This window comes from Saccostrea echinata, unplaced genomic scaffold, assembly GCF_033153115.1.
Source record: "Saccostrea echinata isolate AGI-Se365-2 ecotype Australia unplaced genomic scaffold, CSIRO_AGI_Sech_v1 ptg000055l, whole genome shotgun sequence".
NCBI lineage: Eukaryota > Metazoa > Mollusca > Bivalvia > Ostreida > Ostreidae > Saccostrea > Saccostrea echinata.
The window spans coordinates 882,501-898,607 of record NW_026889804.1 but is presented as its reverse complement, the minus strand read 5'-3'; positions in this window follow the sequence as shown (position 1 = coordinate 898,607).

Here is a 16,107-nt window from a genome sequence, read left to right as displayed (position 1 = left end):
ATTCTCTAGAAAACTGCGGGCCAGATTGAGAAAACATACTTATAATATCTCCCTGAAATAGTAAATATTAATTTTTTTTCAAACCAGAATGGTGTTCAAAATTTAACATAGGAATTAATATCCCCTGCAAACGAAGTTTCCGGGCTGGGGGGGAGGGGGAATTAGGAATCATATTGTCCGTCTGTCTATCCGTTTGTCTAGCTGCCCGTCTGTCCCTCCAAGTTTGCCCAGGTTATGATTTTTTGGATTAAATGGAAGCTCATACTTGTTACAAAGATTGCCAATGATCCTAGGGTGTGTCGTGGTCTTGATCCAAGGTCATTCCGGCAAATTCAAGGTCACTGGAGAAAGAATAAATGTTTTGTCCGAGCCATTTATTTGTAATTGAGAATCACTGGAAGCTCATTCTTGATACAGAGATTGCTTGTGACAAAAAGGTTTGCTTCGGCTTTGACAAAGAAAATTGTATGATTACGGTCTAGGCTGTAATTTTTTAAGTTCGTACTTGATACAAAGATTGCTTATGGTTCGCTGGCTTTAGATGACTTAAAATAAGATTATTTCAGCAAATTCAGGGTCACTGGCAGAAAAAGTTGTAAAATGCCTGTCTGGGACATGAATTTCTAAGGGGGAATCACTAGAACCGCTTTCTTAAAACAGAGGTTGTTTGAGATTGATTGTATGTATTGACACCGATCCAAGGTTATTCCGTCAAGTACAAGGATACTGACAGAAAAAATTAATTTCTATTTCATGCTATGATTTAGTACCGTAATAGAAAATCACTGGAAGCTCTTACTTGAAACAGAGATAGCTTATGAACGGAGGCTGTGTCATGACCTTGATCAAAGGTCTTTCTGGCAAGTTCAAGGTCACTTGCAGAGAAATAAAAAAAACATTTCCAGGCATAACTTTATTATTGTTTTTTTTTCCCTTCCGATTTTGTGCACGCGAGTTCTCGGAAATGGGTTGTTTGATTTTCAGGAAACTTTCAGCTCTGGTAGAAAATTTAAAAAAAATCTAGATATAAATGTTTTTATTTTGACGAGATTTCTGCGATTACGTGATTTTTAGAGGGTCACTTTGTTCGTTCTAAAAAAGCACTTAAAATAGGAACTTGATATTTTCAGCAATGATAGAGCAATGTTAATAAATATGTACTAGGTAGTTCAATTTTTCCAGAAGTACCGCACTTTGACGCTCGCTATGCTCCAAAAATATTCTTATTGAGAATATCAAAATTTTTAGCATTTTTTCAAGAATATCTCTTTACTTGTAAAAAGTTTGTTAAAACATATAGAACAAAAGTTGTGCAGAATGGCAAGTTCTTTCATTCGATATCAACAATTAGGGGCTGACCCCTAAAATAAGGGATCTACAGGGGCTGAAAGTATTTTCTCAAAATCTCAAAAACTATTGAGAATTTGTGATACATCAAACAAGCAAATTTGTTCAAAATGACAAGTAGAAGTGAATAAGATTGTCGAAAGTCATCAAATGATGTCACTTCCGGTCAAAACGGAAGTAGTCAGAAAATGCATATTTTTGCCGTTTCGACATGTTATTGGTTAATTTATGTAACCAAAAGCGTCCAACCAAATTTACCATCCCTCAACATCACTTCCGGTCAAACCGGAAGTAGCCAGAAATACAGTACCGACCAGACACAACCTAACAGAAAGCGAACCCAGAGCGCACCCCGGGTTCGCTTTCTGGGTTCGCTTGGGGTTCACTTGGGGTTCGCTATAGCGGTCCCCGAGCGAACCCGGAGCGGACCCCGAGCGAACCCGCAGCGGACCTAGAGCGAACCCAGAAAGCGAACCCAAAATTCAGTAGCGAACCCAGAAAGCGAACGCGCGTTCGGTGTTGCGTAACGGAGTTGTCAATCAGGATTAGCGTTAACACGTGTTAACCAATCAGCGCCTCGACCAATCCAGTTTGTTATTCGATGTAAATAAAACATTGTACAAGCAAAGTATATTAATTTAAAGTGTGAAACTGTTATTAACATGATTAAAAGAATTATTTATATCTTAATTATCCAGGTAGCATGTTATTTTTACACATTTATTTTCTGTATTTTTTATTTTTAAAATCCATTAACATTTCGTAAAAAGGTACTTTCGTGTATAAAAGAAAAAGGGAAATAATGGTTATTGCAATTGTTACTAAAAAATGAAAAAAGAAAAGGTTTTTGACAAATCAATGCATTTCATAATTTCAAGTTACTGTACAAGATTATGTATAATTATGTACATGTACGTGTTTTTATTCAATTACTTTATAATTCTAATTTCCATTTCGTCTAAATCCAGATCAACATTAAAATTATTGATCTTTATTGAAAATGAAAAAAAAAAAATTAAATGTACATGTATGTCCGATCGTAAACAACTATGGTATTATTTTGATTTATCTTCTACAAGAAAAATAATGTAAAGCTTTAATAAGCTTGTTTGTTTGTTTTTTTAACTGAAATAAAGGGGGGAAAAATGAAGCGCGATTTACATAATTGAACGAACTAATTATCGGTAGTAAATAAGCAATATAGTAAGTCGTACAGTATTGTATTCTTTAAAAATAGCGTAACTTTTATAATAAAGCCTATTTAGATATTTAACGATTTTTTTCTCTGATGTTTATTATATTAACTGCTAATTGTGGTCTTGATTGTTTTATATCGATACATCAAAAATGTACATGAAAAAAAAAATCCCAATACTTACATTTGAATATTTAGTCGGCAAACGTACACGATATGATTGTCGGGGTTACTTTTAATCCCTGATGCTAATTATTATTTTTTTTTAATATAATTTCGGCAAATGAAGGAATAAAAAATGGCTGATTTTTGAAATTCATAAATGGAAAGATGGATACAGTTTTGAATCATTTTAGGCCATTTTTAATTAAAAATCTTATACCCGCTTACTGCATATAATAAAATCCAATTAAATCAAAACTCACGGCCCATCTATATCATGTGATAGAACAAGCAGCATTCAATCATAATTTACATCTTTAAGTATCAAAAAGATTAATTAAAAAAAACAATTTTCCAAAGTCGGAGAATTACATAAATAATTATTTGTAATCTAAAATAAATACATGTATTAAGTCTTATTTACATGTACATGTAGTTTCAAAAATATCCATTTCTAAATATATTTTTTTTTTCAGTTTTCCAAAGTCGATGAATTTCACCAATAATTATTTTTAATCTAAAATATCTATTAATTAAGCCTTATTTCGTTCTAAAAAATATTCACTCCTATATACCTTTAACTATTTTGCGTAAAAAATAGCGCGTTTGCATTAACAATCATGATTGGTCGTGTAACGTGAAGAATCGTGTACGTGAAGGATCGTTCGTGTAACAGGTTTAATCGTGCGGAATCGTTTGTGTATATGTTTTCAACAATAACGTTGCAGTCACTGTACATGCTTATGTATCGATCGCCACAAAAACAATAATGATCGATTTCACTACTGTATTTGGAATATACAAGGGGCGGGGCTTACTCTCGGCAAGATTAAAGCGGGGTCCGCTTCACGCTTGAGTGCGTAAAGCGAACCCAGAAAGCGAACGCCGGGTTCGCTCTAGCGGACCCAGAGCTGACCCCGAGCGAACGCAGAGCGAACCCGAAGCGAACCCAGAGCGCACCCAAAATTTCTGAAAGCGGACCCGTAGCGGACCCCGAGCGAACCCAGAAAGCGAACCCGGGGTGCGCTTTGGGTTCGCTCTGGTGTTAGGTTGTGTCTGGTCGGTACTGTAGCTTATTTTGCTGGTTTCGATGCGAAATTGTAATTTTAAAGTCACTGGAGATGTCGAAACTCCTTCCTTTCTCTTGTTGACGTCACTTCCGGTCAAAACAGGACGGAAGACCTACTCGTTGCTTTGCAACGAGCTTTGCTCTAGTTATTATTATTCTTTTTTCTCCTTACAAAATTTGTGCAGAGGATTTCTCGGAGATGGCTAGTTCGATTTCATTCAAATTTTCAATTTAGATGTGTTGACATCTGAAGTTATTTCCGGCAAGTCCGTTGAGAGATATTTACTTCCGGTCGAAAGTTATCGCCCTTTTATTAAAATTCAGAGGACCTCCTTGTCTGCGATGGAACTCAAAAATGTCTTAAGCTAGAGTGCTGAAATTTTCAGTGATGATAGAGGACATGTTGCCATTTTGCACCTGGGTTTGGATATTTTCCGGAAATGCCTAGTATGGAAGCTCGGTAGGGGTCGAAATTTAGGACACGAAACATGAGCGAATTTTTGAGACTTTTTGTATCATATCTTTTAAAGTATAATTATTTTGTTAAAACATATTGAACAATATTTTTGCAGAATGGCAAGATCTTTGACATGATATCAATAAAAAAGGGCTAACTCATCATATGAGGGGCCGAGAGGGGCCGAAAGTCTTTAATCAAAAAATCTTAAACAAGCAATATTTTTGTATACATTATTGAAGCAAAAATGTTCATCCTTACAATCTGCAACCATATATTTTAAAATTTTCATCAAATATTACGTAATTAGGGGCCATAAGGGGCCAGAACGCTTAATCTTGGAAGCTTTATATCTCGAAAAGGGGAAACATTTTGAAAAGCATTATTGAACAAAAGTTGTTCAGAATGATGTTCTCAACAATGTGCATCCTTTTGATTTTTCCTAAACAGCCCCTATAAGGACTTAAAGGGGCGGCCCCTTAATATTTCAAGTCTACATATCTTGAAAACGAAACGAAACTTCTGAACAGTTGTTGAACAAAAAGTCTTCAAAATTACAAGACCTTTCATGTGATATCAAGAAAAAGGTGCTGACCCCTCAAATTAGGGGCCGAGAGGGGCCAAAAGTCTTTCACCTATAACTCTTTAACGTTAAATAATTTGATAATAATTATTGAAGCAAAAATGGTCATCTTCACAATCTGCAACCATATATTTTAAAATTTCATCAGATATTACGTAATTAGGGGCCAGAAGGGGCCTGAATGCTTAATCTTTGACGATTTATATCTCCAAAAGGGGAAACATTTTGAAAAGCATTATTGAACAAAAGTTGTTTAAAATGATGTTCTCAACAATGTGCATCCCTTTAATTTTTCCTAAACGGCCCCTATAAGGACTTAAAGGGACGGCCCCTAAAATTTTCAAGTCTACATATCTTGAAAACGAAACAAAACTTCTGAATACTTGTTGAACAAAAAGTGTTCAGAATTACAAGACCTTTCATGTGATATCAAGAAAAAGGGGCTGACCCCTCAAATTAGGGGCTCAGAGGGGCCAAAAGCCTTTAACCTATAACTCTTTAACGTTAAATATTTTGATATTAATTATTGAAGCAAAAATGTTCATCTTCACAATCTGCAACTATATATTTTAAAATTTTCATAAAATATTACGTAATAAGGGGCCAGAAGGGGCCAGAATGTTAAATCTTTGATGCATTATATCTCCAAAAGGGGAAACATTTTGAAAAGCAATATTGAACAAAAGTTGTTTACAATGATGTTTTAGATAATGTACATCCTTTGAATTTTTCCTAAACAGCCCCTATAAGGACTTAAAGGGACGGCCCCTAAATATTTCAAGTCTACATATCTTGAAAACGAAACAAAACTTCTGAATACTTGTTGAACAAAAAGTCTTCAGAAATACAAGACCTTTCATGTGATATCAAGAAAAAGGGGCTGACCCCTCGAATTAGGGGCTCGGAGGGGCCAAAAACCTTTCATCTATAACCCTTTTACAGTAATGTTCATCTTCACGAACTGCTACTATAAATATTTTAAAATCTTCATCTAATGTGGCGTTTTTAGGTGCCATAATGATCAAAAACATAACTGAAGGAAATTGTACGTTTTCACTATTTATATATTTATGAAGCAAAATCTCAGTCAAATTCGTATCTCATCTTATCAAAAATCGGACGGAAGACCCACTCGCTGCTCGCAACGAGATCGCATCTAGTTATTATTAGGGTCTTCCGTCTTCAGCGGAAGACCCTTCTATTATTCTTCGGTTTCTTTTTTACCTTTATTAGGGTCTTCAGTCTTCAGCGGAAGACCCTTCTATTATTGTATTGTTTCTTTTTCTTATTAAGGTCTTCCGTTTCCAACGGAAGACCTTCTACTGATTGTGATGATTAAGATTTTTCTTAATATTCTTTTTTTTTTCTAGACGCCAACTTTGACGCTTCATATCCTCCTCATTTTTAAACAGATTCTGTTCAAATTTTCAGAGCTTTTAGACTTTACAAAACACTGTCAGAATACCGTAATACAATTCGGAAATTACCTTCTGTTCACGAGTTATTCCCCTTTGATTGAATTTTGCATGCCTCCGATTTCCAGACAAAGGCTCAGAAATGGTTATAATTGGAGCACAAAACCCTTTGAAATTGAAAAGAGGAAGCATAGAAGTTGTGCACATCGGTTTTTGTTTTTTGATTTTTGCATTAAAAATGGCGCTAGAGAGGGGTCAAAAGTTAGAACGCGGAAAACAGCAAAAAATTTGACATATTTTCCTTTATATCTTGAAAACTAGAAATATTTTGTTAAGACATGTAGAACAAAAGTTGTGCATAATTGCAAGAGCTTTCATATTATACTATTTAAAAGGGGCTGGCCCCTATGATTAGGGATCTTGGGCCTTTAAAAGTTTTTGCTTTATAACTCAAAAACGGTAAATATTTCGATCTGGATTTTGGGAACAAAATTGTTCTTTTACACCTTTTTGATCTAATGAAAATGTTGTTTTGTTCGAGTATACCATGGGTATTGCGTAATACGTATTAAAAAGCAGGCCAGGTAAACTGGTAACGTTTTTCATTCGGCAAGGAAATCAGACCTCTTCATGTGTATTACTTAAACAGACTTGCTATCAATAATATACCCTGCGGTATTTAATGTTAATTTTCTTTTTAATAAGGTTTAAAACGTGGTTTATGGTTCACTATTAAATTATTTATTACAACTAGTCTTTCTTTTCTTCTTTTTTAAATTAGGTTAATAGTGTTCAAAAGCGGAGAATATTAAATCTATCTTTCTACGTTTATTATTACAACAAACTTTGTAAGTGATTTTAAACTGTATGCATTGAATAATTCACGATCATTAACTGTATGCATATTACGGTCTCCATGTTCAGCTCGATGTTTAGTTATGTAACCCAACGCGCGAATCCCACGCTGTTGATCGAGGTCACCAGTGTACTAGCCACCTGTGGCCATAAACAAAGCTAGTATTTGTGATCGCGTATAATGTCAATTTTGTATAAAGAGCTATTGCCCCTGCGAGAGTATCAAGAATAATTCTTGAACTTTTAAGAAAAGTTCATGAATTATATTCTTGAATCAGCTCATGAAATATTCATGAAGATCCTATGAAGTTAAAATTGGACACTCATGATTTCATGAATTTTATTCATGAAAACCAAGTTAAAGAATATTCATGAATAGTGGGTTGTTCATGAACTACCTACTACTCTTGAAAATTCATGAACTTGCTTAAAGAATTCATGAAATCATAGTGTCCAATTTTATGATCTTTCATGAACATATCAAGAACTTTTTAAGAACATTATTCTTGAATTACATAATTTGACAGAAGGTCAAATTACTGTGAGTACTCTCAAAATACATGTACATAAATATTCTATTCAAAATTTGATAATATATAAATAAATGACTACAATATTCTAAACTAAATGCTATGTATTAATTCACTGAATTTATAAATGTATACAGCTTTTAGCCAACACACTCTTAAACAATTACATGTACAGCCTGGATCAGTTTCAGAATCTTAAACAACGCTTGTGTTCTTCTTTTGGCACGTTCAAGTAAGTCAGATGCCTGTGGTGCATTTGTTATCCCTGTCAACTTTGCTTCTTGACATTCCAAAAATGATTTTTCTCTATGGGTGTCTGCTGGATCACTCACTAATTCATCCAAAATTGAAATCTGTCCTTTAAATCATGATGTGGTAATTTTTTTCTTATGCTCTTTTACAATAGGCCTTGTTTTTCATTTCACTCTCCCTGAAAATACATATACATGTATATAAATGATATGCCAAATAGAAATAAATATTACAGGGAACAGGATACTTTTAGATAATATGGGAATTGTGGTGATGCTGCAACTGGAGGCCAGAAAAAATATAGGAATTACCTGTCTTTTATACAGAACACTTGGTCTTTAATTTTTAAAGAGTCAGGAATCCTCAGGGAGGAGTCAAAGTCAATTTGTAAAGAAAATTTTAAAATGATTTTAGTTTCAATTTAGAATCAAGTTTCCTTTTTTTTCTTCAATTTGAGCTAGACCATGGGCACAAGGGGGTATGTATGCCCCCCTTCCAATTTTAATTATAAAATTTGAAAAAAAAATATTCTGAGACCAACACACACAAGTTTTTTAAAACAAATTTTTAAAATATATTTCATTAAATTCATTTCATTTAACAATAACTTAAATTATATTTCTCTCCGAGTTATATTTTTCTTAAATCAAGTTTGTTTGGCATGCATGCAACAAGTGCTAATCAACAAATTTGGAACCAAAATAATTAAAAAATTATGTTCTTACCACATGCTTTCTGTATTGCAGTCCTTCCTTTCTATGAATATAATGGTTAACACTCCATTAAAAAAATGTTGACAGAATCTAGATCTATCGACAATCTTCTGACAATGCAAAGCACGTCTTCCTTCCTTTCAATCTATTGAAAATTTGGCGCTCGCTTACTGCTTAACTTATCAGTAATGATGTTATAAATCAGCTACCAGAAGCGTCCAATCAAACGACGTTTTATAAAAACGATTGAGGTTGCGATTCAAATCATACCCGTAATATTAATTGGCCGCCAATGTATTCTTGTTTGGGGTACCTTGATAAAAAATGATGAATAAATAGGCATAGTTAATCGTGGACCGGTACTATTAAATAAAGTTTTACTTTTTTCAATATATTTATGCCAACGTTTCCACAAACTTTAAAAAAATCTTTGAATAAAAAGGGTGTGAAAAATTATTGATACGAATTGCCTCGCCACCCGCTTAAAAGATGGCGGCCTTTTTCGGTGGGCGATAGAAGTTTGTAAACTTCAGAATTTACAATATACACTGCATTGGAGGTTATATTTTAAATGCACACCATGCAAACAACATCCACAGAAAGATCAGCACTGTTCCGTCTGCATTCATCGGCTCACAACGTGTCATTGAGTAAGTTTTCATCTGTTTTATACATGTTCACTGATGTTAAAATGGGGGGATGGATATCGTGTGCACAACCTACAAGGTTGTTGTTTCAAATGTTCTTAATTTAATTATATTTTTATGGCCCTATTTATTGTTTGGTTTGTTCGAACTTCAAAATGAGATTGGCAAGGCATATGCTTTTTTCTCAAGAATGAAACAAGAGGGAGATAAAATACGATTTAAAATTATATACAGTGTTGTTAGTTGACAGAGTTTGACACAATCCGTGTCTTCACAGATTACTTAGTAGGCAAAAAGTACCGATATTATGTGGAAATATTTTTATATAGTATTTAAACTTAACATTTTTTTAATTATCTAGCTTATTGAATTCAGGGAAAACGATTGTGTTTCTATTTATACATCAAAATTATTCACATAAATTGAAACTTAAGTCATCACAGGCATACTAGGCGTTTGAAACTATGCAGATAGTTGCTGAATGTTTTTTGTTTGTTTGTTTGTTTGGTTTTTTTTTTTTGGTCAATGGCTATTCATTTAAAATATAACTTTCATTAAGAGCGTACAATTATTACAGGTCTAACAAAGAAACAACTATAGAACTGAAATATTCCAAGAGACAGAAGAATCAGCTGCAAGAATCAGCTATGTTTATCAGCTAGTGAAGGAAAATTGACAGGAGTACGATTCTTATGGAACCAAATTGTTCTGGATCTTCTCATGCAAGCACACAATTTGAAACTGACATCATAGACAAGACTAATATGATATCTTTTCAGATGATCAGCAACATGTTTATTAACCTCACAATTTTTATTTTCTACTTTAAGATGTTACCTTATAAAAAATATTAAATATATGTTGTAAATTTTAGAATCATTTATGCCCATGAACAAAAATGTTGCAATAGGCATGGAGGCTTTTTTTAAATAATAAATTATAAGTTTTAGGGATCAAATAGTATTTTTTTTTTAACATACTGCACTGTGAGTGATGGTTATCATTACTTGAAAACATTGATGATTAATGTATTTCTTAAATGGACATGAGAAAATACAATTCATGTTGATGTGTATGTACCACAATTGTATACATATTTTGCATTTTAAGACTTAAATTTACGTAAATTCCCTGATTTGCAACTGATAGTCTATAATGATGTTAAAAAAAAGCTCCAGCAAGCTTTTCTACAGTGTATTTAGTCTTTCCATTTCAACATTGAACAATATTGTAATACATGTAATGTTAAGCAATTACCAATGGAGAACGCTCAGTTAATTAAAATTGTACTTTAAAAATTCAATATCAATAAATTTGAATCATTATAGAATATAAATTGTATTGAGTCATGAGTAATCATGAATAATCATGAAACTTGTGTTGCTGTGTAATGTTGAAGATTTTCAAATTTCATGAAGGTTCATCATTGTTCATGAAGTATAAATTTTTTTCAATATGAATATGTTCATGAATTAAATTCATGAACTACTTTTATGAAGCTGTTATGGATCTTTTATGAGCATTCATGAACAATGATGAACAACTCATAAAAGTTCATAAAGTCATGAATATCATCTCGCAGGGGTAATTAATGGAAAGTTATGTTTTTAATTATATCGAATCAGTAAGATTACTTTACCGATCTTTTATAATCTTAATTCCAAACACTGATGCATAAAAATCATTTTGAATTTTAATCGCTGTTTTTGTCTGTTCACGCAACAATACATTTAAAAAAAGTATTGCTCTATCCCGTGTTGTTGTATTTTAATTCATCTGCAATTGTAATTGAATGGGGGCTTCGGTAAATAATTGTAATTACTACGCATGCTATGCACATATTATTTCTACCATTACTCTTGTGAATGTCCATTTATTATTTATAGAATTAAATAAACATTAACATAAATAAAACTTCCTTCAAATATACATGTACTATAATTCAAGTCTTTGTAATATAGCAAACAGTTTCATCCATCTCTGCCGCTTTGTGTCTTTAAGTGTTGTAGTCCAGTCCTCGTTTACATACACGTGGCCACAGAGAGCCGCGGGCACCTCGATGTTGAAATACATTGTTGCTCTACACCGCACAAACAACTAACGTGTACATGCAGTGTAGTAATTGGCAAAGATTGTTTGAAAAATATAAACTCGCATGTGTTCGCTACGAAGCATTCATTTTAAAATTTTATTTACATGTAGATACCTTATAAGAACAAAATAAAGTAAGTGTATAACACCTAGAACAATGTTTAAAAATTAAAATACAAATATCGTGTGCTCGGAAGGGAAGATGGCTTGAAAGGGTGTGTCTGTGAATGCTTAGATCTAGCAACACACTTCGCAAAGTTAAGCATACTTGTGTCCAAATCCTTTAAAAGTGGGGGCAATCCCCAATCCTCGCACCCTTCCTTTTTGAATCTAAAAATATATACCATACTGAGAGTTGTATATAGAGCGGGAATGTTATTTTATTAGTCCTTAAAGGCACAACTTAAGAAATGACTTATATTTTTTTTTTTTAGATAAGATTGTTTCGCGATACAGCTGTGATAAATCTTAAGAACTTCTAAAGTTATAACTTAGGCATATCTTAAGATAACTTAGGAAATGTTTTTGAAACAGGCATGTCAAGCATTCAGTCAGATCTATTACGACGTCCATATTACCATATAAGAGAATGAAATTTTGTTTTGTATATAAAGTGGTTATTACAAATATGCGTGTTACAAAAATGTATGTTGAAATCTTCAAAAGCTATCGAATTATTTGCATACGTGTACTCGTACATATGAACATTGATCAACACTGATCAAGTGTATACCGGGACCCGGGATAGTCTTATTATAGCTCTTGCTTTGTCAAATCATTACTTTCATAGCCCTTGCATTTAAGAAAAACAATGTTATGAAAAAATAATAATCTGACATATAACAAGTATACATGTAGCGTGTGCAATTTATTTGGCTAGGGGCATGTACACACGTGGTTCGAAACTGTAGGGGGCTACAAATGCGGCCATAACTAGTATATTTTTGAGGTGTTATAAAAAAACAAATAATACTCACAAAAGCTTATAAAATTGCCGTTCTATCGATACCTTATATGCCATGTTTCATCCACCAACAACGCCATGACATCGATGAGAAATACGTTTCTACACGGGCATTTTCTTCGAAAAGGATAGGAAGTTAATGAATTAAAATAATTAATTCTTTTTAACGCATTATGTTTACCTCTTTATTTGTTGTATGCAATAGGTATAGAAATGACTGTTTGGTTGTCACACCTGTGCATGTGTAGTGCGTGGTACAGCGGTAAGGTAAATTACCGAGAGTCGCGATATGTGGGGTGATTCGGAATACCCTAAATGACTGTGGTCCATTGAATTTCTACTAGTAAATCAACCTGTCAAATCTAACATGGGCCCACATAATACGACTAAATTCGTTTCATGAATGAACTGGTTCTTAACAAATATATGTACAGTATACAATATCTTTTCTTTAGATCTGTTTGCTTATTATTTTCAACCACAATCTGCAGTACATGTATAGTTACACGAAATCCATGCACAACGGCGCTACACCTGTCAATCAAAATCATTCGATATTATGAACTCAGTCTGGTGTTACGGCAGCATTTCCGAAGTGATTCAAAATATTCTATCAGCTAATTCTAATTTTTCGCGTTGAATAATAATATTTTGGAACAAAGTTGGAATTAAGGCTAGAGCTGCATGCTGTGAATTTATCACACCTGCAGTCTGCAGTCTTCCCTTCTTACATGTATATGAAGCATCTGTTGAGTAATGAATCAGAGAGCATAATATGCGGAACAAGTTTGATTGAGATTTTTACTTTTCCTTTAAGATAAAATGATTAATAACATAATTTATGCATCTAATAGATACATATAAATGTACATGTATAGCTTTTTAAAAACAAGAATCTGTAATTGAAAATGTGAAAGTGAAGAGTTTAGGTAATAGTTCTTAACCAAAATTTAATGACAGTTCATTCCTTCCTAGTCTCTATATAACTTTTAATTACGGCCGTGCCCTCTCTCCTTCAAAAGATGTCTAATGCATGCTTTTAAATTCTGTTTATGTATCAAGAAATTTCCACAGGTACTTGTGGACAGGATCCTCCCCCTCCCCCCCCCCCCCCAAATTCAACCCCAATGTTTGTTGGACATTTTTTCCCACAAATTATATTTATTACACTTATTCATCATGTGTATCATAGGAAAAAATCGAGTACAAGTACCTGTGGAAATTTCTATTTGCCCCCCCCCCCTTCCCAAAAAAACTGAAATTGTTTTCTACGGGCTTGACAACAGGTACTTGTGGACAGACCCCCCCCCCCGATATTCAACCCCGGGGCTTGTTGGACATTTTTTCCACAAATTATATTTATTGCACTTACTCATCATGTGTACCATATGAAAAAATCGTGAAAACCCCAAAATAATCGTTCCACACAAAAAATGCCTCACTATGTATAGTTAAAACATTAATTTTTCATATTTTTTTATGAAATTAACATTAATAAAATCAACACGAAATTAATACCGTATTACATATCACTTGAATTTATCATATAGACTGAAATAAACCGATATTCTCTTTTTGCCACTCTTTCCTGGTGCCCTGGGACTCTGAATGTAGGATCAGTATTTTTCTCACAGGTCCGTTGTGAGGATTGTACGGGGGGGGGGGGGGGGGGCAGACCTTCTGAAAATAGTCTTTTGTTGTAGTTTTAATATGTAAATTTTGATTTAGTTGCTGCTTGCACCCTCCCCACTCTTTGTTTCTCTACGGTCATACATAGGCGAATCCCAGCAAAAATGTAATAACCTCCCCCTCCAACACACACTTTTTTTTAAATGTGTATTGCGATAGGACTTAAAATTGGAAAACATTTTCTGTATATCTCTACATCGAAAAATATAAAACAAATATTTTTTTTTATATTTCCTTTTTAAAACAACATAGATAATTATGCATAGCTAATTAAATACTGAATTAAATATTTATCTTTGCAGACAATATGCTCTGGGTTATAGAACATGATGTGAAAGCGTATCGTAATGCACCTTGTAATCCTTTGGATTTTCAGATTTAAGGCCAATGCGAAAACCCAAAGACGCCGACATTTTATTATGCTACTGTAATCGAAGATCCGGGGGGCATACAGTTTTTTTGTCCTGTCCACCTGTCTATTTGTCTGTTAGACTGTGTTAGCCTCTTTGTCCGCAAAAACTTTAACTATGCCCATAAAATTTGATTGGTTGGAACTACTGCTTTCATATTTCTTATGTGTATTCCTAGTAACAAGGACTTCCTTCAGGTAGCAACATATTTGACCTCTTGACCTTGAACTTGGAGTTTGATCCTCTTTCGCAAAATTACCAAACTATAACCTTGGCCAAAACTTTTGAACAGTTGGTGCTATGGCTTTTATACTTCACATCTGTATCCCTTGTGATAAGTCTCCTCCTTGGGTCTAAATATGTTTGACCATTTGACCTTGACCTTGCAGTTTGACCAACTTTTAAACAACTTTAGCCTTGACAATAACCTTTGAATGACTAGTACTAGGGCTTTTATATTACATAGGTAATTTTCTTGTGACAAGGCATGTCATTGTATACCTTTAATTTTGACCATTTTACCTTGACCTTTGAGTATGTCCTACTTTTGAAAAACTTTAACCTTGGTTTTAACTTTTGAACAGTTGGTGCTAAGGCTTTTTTAATACCACATGTGTATTCCTTGTAACAATTAAGACCTTCCCTCAAGTACAAACAATTATGATCCCTTGACCTTGGAGTTTGACCTTTTAAAGAAATTAACCTTGGCCATAACTTTTAAACTGTTGCTGCTGTGGTTTTCATACTAGTATATATTTCACAGTATATTTTTTTATCTTTTGATCTTGACCATGGAGTTTGACTTGCAATTGAGAAACTTTTAACTTTTGCCATAAGATGCCATATGGGGGCATCAGTGTTTCAAAAATCACACGTTGTTCAGTATCCAAATCGTGCATAAAACATTTACAATGATCCTTTAAAGCAGTGAGTTGAACCTAATAAATTACGACTATAGAAATTATGATAATTTATTTCGATGTATGGTCTAAAAAAACGTTTATTATACCTCTGTGAAAACTAGCTTACAAGTGAAAAATCACTAGTAAAATAGAATTTGATTGGCCGAGAAAGTCACGTGTCCATCATGTTTGCCCTGCAACAAAACGTCGTGTTTCACGATTGTGACGTCATAATTAAACGAATGAGGAGTTAGATTGTTTATAGCGACGCTGCTAACTTCGTTCGCGCGGTAACAACAACTAAAAATTCACCCCAAAAAATCACCTTAATTAATGGAATTGCATACAGATAGTAGATTAAACGTTCTTTGTTAAAATGTTTGCACTTTTCAAAATTCGTTTATGGAAATATAGCTAACATACGTCATGAGACATCACAGTCTAGACGTTCCAAATGTCTCGTGCTGTTTGAAAAGGCGGATCTTAAAATTAAGTGAACAATGCACTCGCCCAACGGTCGCACCGTCAACATATTATCGTTGATTGATTGTGTCGATTTGAATGTGTAAAAATGTAATGGTGTTTGAATGTTACTGGTGTGATCACACAAACTTGTCACGTAGGAATTTTTTTTTAATGAAACGAGGCTATTGGTGTACCTGTAACTTACATCTCTTTCATATCGTTCTCATCAAATACATGTTTGCTTTATTCATTGGATCTCCTTTGTAATTCCTGCATTTTGGTTAATTCGGTATTATAAACAATTTATTGCATAATAGTGAGGGAGACATAAAGATTTCTTCGCAAATGAAAAATCATATTT